Below are 7,694 nucleotides of genomic sequence, written 5' to 3' on the forward strand. Positions count from 1 at the left end.
ATTTGCACAGGTTGTTTACAGCCTAATCCAAGGAGACCATTCATAGATTAGTCATACAATACCTGCTCAATCCATGTACCTTACCTCTTATTCTAGGCTTAGCTAAAACAAGCTTCATAAGAAATAGTGATCATTATTCAGGACACAGATCTGTTAACTCTGAGTTGGATGATATTATTCAAGTCAGTTAACCTGTCAAAGTCCAATCCAGGAAATTTAAACTGAGGAATTATTTCCATCACACAATTCACCTGTTCATTCTTAAGTGTAGCAAGGGTTATCCTATGAGAATTTTGTTGGGAATCCTTATCCTTTTCACCCTACACCCTGATCTTGCCCATTTCAGACTTCTGTTTGTTCCAAAAACTAAAAGAACATTTCAAAGCAACATTATTTATGTCCCTCTAACACCGATTCCTGGTGTGGCACTGTAAAATCAATACTGTCCTATAAACCACAAAGTCAGAAGTTCAAACCCACCAACTGCTCCTTAGAAATCCTCTGAGTCAGAACCAACTTGATGGCACTTAACAATAGGAGGAAGCCACAGGAGTACTGGTGTGGCACTGTTAGGATAAGTACTAGGCTGCTAACAGCAAGGTCAGCAGTTCAGTTTCCTTGGATCAAAGTTCAATTTCATGGAAGCAGCAGTCAAGAAACACTGTGTTGCATTGGGCCAATCTGCTGCAAAACAAAAACAAAAACAAAAACAAAAACAAAACCCTTTAAAGTATTAAAAAGCAAAGATATCACTTTGAGGACTAAGGTGACCCTGACTAGTTACTGTTTTTCAATTGTATGTGAAAAATGAACAATGAATAAGGAAGAGTGAAGAATTGATGCATTTAAATTATGGTGTTGGCAAATAATATGGAATTGACCATGAACTGAAAAAGAACCAACATTTGTCTTGGAAAACTACAGCCAGAATGGTGCAGAAGTGAGATTGGTTGCACTTTATCTCACGGACTTTGAACACGTTATCAGGAAGGGCCAGTCCCTGGAGGAGGAAAGCAAGAGTCAAGCAGCAAAAAATAAGTCCTTCAATGAGAGACAGACACAGTGGCTGCAATGATGGGCCAAAGCATAGCAATAATTGTGGGGATGGCACAGCACTGGCAGTGTTTCATTCTGTTGTACATGGAGTCTCTCTGAGTGGAAACCAATTCAACAACACCTAACAACCAAACTATCATGTACTATAAAACATTGCATGGTCTTATCCCTGGACACTTTTCAAGCTCCTCTATAAAAAATACCTTTCTACTTATAGTTCTTCAAAACCCATATTCTTCTAGGAAACTATGTTTATTTATATAATATTGTTTATTTAATATGTCTTTTTTCTTATTATGAAAACTTTTTTCCATTTTGTTCCAAGAGATTCATACTTAGAATGATCCTTGGCACATTGTACACCCTCTGCTGTTTTTGAAAGAATAAATTCACAGCCATTATATGCATCTCTCAGTAGAAACAGTCTCAGAATGATGGAAATCATATTCACAGCTGCCTATGACTACCAGTGTGCATAGCTGTGGCTTCATAAACACCTTCTTGGTTACTGAAATATATTCTTGGCATTTCTTTTAAATATAGAGAGCCAAAATGTCATATTGAGTCAAAGAAAGTTTTCTACCTATACAAAACTGAAGATAATTGTATAAGATTGAGAACTGTCTAAAGCAAGGCAAGGAAAGTATTGTAGGTTTTTGTCTTCAATTCCCCATCATTTCCATCACTCTTTCCTTTCCTCTTTGTTTCCATATATAGGAATGTATGTATATATTTTGTCTTTCCTTCTATAGTCAAGAATGAGATTCAGACTGATGATAGTGATAGTAAACAGTATTATTGTATGACCACATTTTAAATTCTTCAGTAGTCAAAGTACATGTAAATATGTCATACTAGTAAATCTTTTGTCTTACTCCTCATAATTTCGTATTTGCCTAACGACTTTTCAGACAACATCCATAGTAAATGAATTATTTAGTGTGATTTGCATGTCTCTCATGAGAAAAGTAGTGTGTGTTTCAGAGACTGCAGTTGTATTTATATATTGTTGTTGATAAGTGCTATCGAGCCCATTCTGACTCATAGCAACATTGTATAGGGTTTCGGAGGAAAGGGTAGAGCGTTTGAACCACTGGCCTTGCAGTTCAAACTAATAATGGTCTGCTGCATTATCCCTACAGCACCACACAAGGATTCCATTAATTCATGATAAATAATAATCCTCAGAACTTTCTGACCTACTTATAATGAATTTTATAGTCCACTATATTGCTTTATTTCCTGATCCTACAATAAATTAATTACCAAAAAATATATTCAACATACTGTTGTATAATCACTGATTTCCCTCTCCTGAATTTTTTTAAACATTTTTTAAAAATAGTTTTGGGTGAAAAATTATAGAGCAAATCAATTTTCCATTCAGCAATGTATACACATTTTGTTTTGTGACAGTTTGCTATCCCCTCAATGTAACAGCACTCCCAGGGTGGGCTTAGTTCCAGGCTTGAAGGATGTTATAGGGTCACAGTTTTGGGGAGGGCCTCTCCTAAATTTATTTTCATGTTTACCAAATTATGACCAGTGCTTTTTAGTTAAAATCTAATCATGAAGCTTATTCCTTCTTCCATATTCTGTATGTTAGTTGAAGGTACCATCTTTTATCCAGTCCCTCTAGAAAGAAGAGTTATTCCTTAATGTCTGCCTCACCATTTTGCATATCAAATAGGCCACAGAGTGTAGGCTGTGATATCAGACAATTATGCTTTCAAATTCCATCTGTGTTTTCAATATGTGATATGGTTTGGAGCAAATTCATCTCTCTGGAACTTAGTTTGACCATATTTGCTGTTGGTATAATACTTCCCAATTCATTAGGTTGTGAAGAAGACTAAGTACGATCATGTATGTTAAAGAATATGTCTTGACATGAATTAGATATTCACTAAACCTTACATTCATTCACACATTCTTCTAGCACTTCTAGGCACTCTCAGATGGTACCCAGAATAGGTCTGTGGAAACCATGGCTAACATGGTTTCCTTTTGAAAACACCAGTTGCTATTAATTCTGATTGATGCCAGCTCCATATTTATCAGTGTAAAACTGCTCCATAGGCTTTTCAATGGCAGAATTAAATCACCAAGCCTTTCTAAAGATGATCATTTACACCACCCAAGGACTTCAGTACCTTTTATGCTCTGTAGATTTTTATTATTTCTCAACCAGTGAAAGGGTACCTTAATAAAACTGTTTTGTCTGAGGAAACGTGTTCCTTTCCATATTTTTCAAATACGTTTATTGGGGGGGGGGGGGGGGCAGTCATGCTCTTTTCTTGCTTTAAGATACATCAATGGCTCATTCTAATCTACATCCCTATTCTGTTCATGAATGCTTTTACAAACACATGTCAGCCATCCATTCGTTTTTGACACTAGGCAGTCTCATAACTTTCATGTTCTTTCACTCATCTGTGACCCTACACTGAAAGTCTCTCCACTTTGAATGCTAGTAGATCCTGAAAAACCATATTTTCTTGTAACTTCCTCTATTAAGAACTTCTAAACTTTGCCTCATCTCAAGAGGTCAGTTTTTCCTATCTTAGTGTTCTCATTACACTCTAATATGTCTCATTAATCATGTGTCTTGACCTATTGGTACTCTTTGACTTACCCACTAATATTTGAAGTATCAATCTAGGAAACTGAAATTGGTAAAAGAGAAATGGGATGCATAAATATTGATATCCTAGGCATTAGTGGGGTGAAATGGACTGGTATTGACCATTTGAATCTGATAATCACATGGTTTACTATTTGGGGCATGATAAGTTCAAGTGGAATGGTGTTGCAATCATCATCAAAAAGAACATTCCAACATCTATCTTGAAGTAGAATGCTGTATGTGATAGAAAAATAACCATCTGCCTACAAGGAAGATCAGTTAATACCATGATTACTTAAATTTATGCAAGTACCACTAAAGTAAGTGATGATGAAATCATAGAATCCTACCAAATTCTTCAGTCTGAAATTGATAAAGCATGCAATCAAAATGTATTGATAATTACTGATGATTAGAATGCAAAGGTTGGAAACAAAAAGAAAGGAAGAGTTGTTAGAAAATATTGCCTTGGTAATAGAAACAATGATGACCAGATGATAGAATTTTGTAAAACCAATGACTTCTTCATTGCAAATACCCTTTTAAACAACATAAAATATGCCTATACACATGAAACTCACCAGATGGCATATATATAAATAAAATGGACTATATCTGTGGGGAGAGACAGTGAAAAAGGCATATACAGATATAAACTGTCTATATCTTTGGGAATAAAGAGTGGAAAAACTCCACATACATCATCAACTACAACCAGGTCAGGGGCAAACTGTGGAAGACTATCAATTACTTATATGCAAGTGTAGGCTGAAGCTGAAGAAAATTAAAACAAGTCCAAAAGATGCAAAATTTGACCATGGAAATATCCTACCTGAAATTAGAAATCATCTCAAGATCAAATTTGATGCACTAAACATGAGTTACTGAAGACTAGAAGAGTTGTGGGATGACATCAAGAACACCATACAAGAAGAAAGTAAAAGGTGATTAAGAAGACAAGAAAGAAAGAAAAGAATAAAATGGATGTCAGAAGAGACTCTGAAACATGCTTGCCAGTACAAAGATACTAAATTAAATAGAAGAAATGAGGAAGAAAAAGAGATGAACATAAAATTTCAAGAAAACAAAGCCGCCAATTATTATAGTGAAATGTGCAAAGAACTGGAGTTAGAAAACCAAAAGAGAAGAACATGCTAAACATTTGACAAGTTGAAAAACTGAAAAAAAAACAAAAAAAATTCAAGCTATGACTTGAAATATTGAAGGATTTTCTGGGCAAAATGGAGGCCTTGTGTGATACTGCAAGATAATGTACTGGACCCCAAGGTCGATTTGAATCACAAGGTTGGCAGTTCAAACTCACCAGCTGCTACTCCGAAACTCTATATAGGGTCTCTATGAGTCAAAACCAACTCAGTGACACTTAACAACAAGAAATTAACAAAATATTGAATGACACAGAAAGTATCAAAAGAAGATGAAAGATATATACAGACTTACTCTACCTAAAATAAGACTGATGCTGAATCATTTCAAAAGGTAGCATATGATCAAGAGGAAATGGTACTGAAGGAGTAAGTATAAGGTACACTGATGGTATTGGCAAAGAACAAGTCCCCAGTAATTGGTGGAATACAAATTGATATCTTTAAAAAAACGGAGGTAGCACTAGAGGCACTCACTTAACTATGCCAAGAAATTTGGAAGACATCTACCTGGCCAACTGATTAGAAAAGATCCATATTTGTACCATTCCAAGAGAGGTGAGCCAAAGAAGTGCAGAAATTATCAGACAATATCATTAATATCACATGCAAGTAAAATTTGCTAAAGATAATTCAAAAGCAACTTCAAAATTACATTGACAGGGAGCTGCCAGAGGTTAAGCCAGAGTCAGATGAGGACACAGAACAAGGGAAATCAACAGGTGGATCATGGCTGAAAGCAGAGAATATCAGAAAGATGTTTACCTGTACTTTATTGGCTATGCAAAGGTTTCCTACTTTGAGGTCTATGACAAACTGTGGATGACATTGTAGAGAACAAGTATTTCGGAACACTTAATCATGCTCTCAAGGAATGTGTACATAGACAAACAGGCAGTGGTTCTAACAGAACAAAGGGACACTGAATGGTTTAAAATCAGGCATACTGTGTACTAGAGTTGTATTATTTCACCATACTCACTCAATCTGTATGCTGAGCAAATAATCCAAGAAGCTGTATTATATGAAGAAGAGCATGGCATCAGGAAATCCTTACTGCTGGACCGAGAAATAATATCATGATAAATTTAGAAAACATTGAAGTTGTCAAAGACTTCATTTTGCTGGATCCACCATCAACAGTCATGGAAGCGCATGTCAAGAAATCAAACGATGTATTGAATTAGGCAAATCTGCTGCTCAAGACCTCTCTACAGTGTTCAAGAGCAAAAATATCAGTTTGAGAAGTAGATTTGTGTCTAACCACAGCCATGGTATTTGCAATAACCTCATATATATGTGAAAGTTGGATAATGAATAAAGAAGTCAAAAGCTATCAATACCATTGTGAAGAATGGGTATTCTAAAACACTTAATTGTGCTCACAGACCAAAAGGCAGTGTTTCAGACAGAACCAGGGGACACTGAACGGTTTAAATCTAGGAAAATTGTGTGCCAGGGTTATATTCTTTCCCCAAATTTATTCAATATATATGCTGACCAAATCATATAAGAAGCTAGATTATTTGAAGAAGAACATGGCTTCAGGACTGGATGAAGACTCATTAACAACCTGCAATATGGAAATGATACAACCTTGCTTGCTGAAAGTGAAGAAGACCTAAAATAATTACTGATTCAGATCAAAGGCTACAGCCTTCAGTGGGCTACACCTCAATGTAAAGAAGACAAAAGTTCTCATCTCTAGACCAATAAGTAAAATCATGATAAATAGAGAAAAGGTTGAAGTTAAAGACTTCAATTTCTTGGATCCACTATCAAATTAATGAAAGCAGCAGACAAGAAATCAAATAACATATTGTATTAACTAAATATGCTGCACAAGACCTCTTTAAATTGTAGAAGAGCAGAGATGTCAGTATAATGACTGAAGTGTGCCTGACCCAAGCCATATATTTTTAGTAGCCTCATATACATGTGAAACTTGGAAAGTGAGTAAGGGAGACCATAGAAAAATAAATTCATTTGGGTTATGGTGTTGGGGGTAAATATGAAAATTCCCATGGACAACTAGAAGAATAAACAAATCGGTGTTGGAAGTATTAACAGCCAGAATGCTTCTTAGAAGCCAGGAGGGCCAGACTTCATCTGTCATACTTTAGATATGTTTTCAGGAGGGACCAGTCCCTGGAGAAGGATATCATGCAAGAAGACCCCCAACAAGAAGGACTGGTACAGTGGCAGCAGCAGTGGACTCAAGCTTAACAACAATTTTGAGGATGGCATAGAACCAGACAGCGTTTCGCTATGTTTTGTATAAAGTTGCAATGAGTCAGAACTGACTCATTGCCGCGTAACAACAATGTGAATTCCTAGAATGAATGGCAGTACCATACACATAGAATGTGGTTGCAAATAGTAAATAATGGAAGGTATTATTATCATCATTTCTTATGCTATTACCTATTTAAGTTTTTATCAAATATTCACAATTATTATTTGATTTTTGTCAAACTGTACTACCATTTTGTATTTGATAGCATAAGCATGTGATTTCTATATTATTGTATGGATATTTCAGGGTTTCTGACATAATATGATCCTGGCATGTCATTCAAGTTCAATTAGTTAAGCATTAAAAAAATATTATTCTGGGAAAAGATTCAAATATTTTCAGTCCTTTTGTTGTTGTTGTTGTTAAGTGCCTTCGAGTCGGAGTCGACCCATAGCGACCCTGTACAGGGTTTCCGAGGATGTAAATCCTTACGGGAGTAGAAAGCCTCATCTTTCTCCCGCGGAGCGGCTGGTAGTTTCGAACCACTGACCTTAAAGTTCGCAGCCCGATTCGTAACCACTATGCTACCAGAGCTCCTTTTAATGACTTT

This window comes from Chrysochloris asiatica, unplaced genomic scaffold (assembly GCF_000296735.1).
Source record: "Chrysochloris asiatica unplaced genomic scaffold, ChrAsi1.0 scaffold00068, whole genome shotgun sequence".
In the NCBI taxonomy this organism is placed as follows: Eukaryota; Metazoa; Chordata; class Mammalia; order Afrosoricida; family Chrysochloridae; genus Chrysochloris; species Chrysochloris asiatica.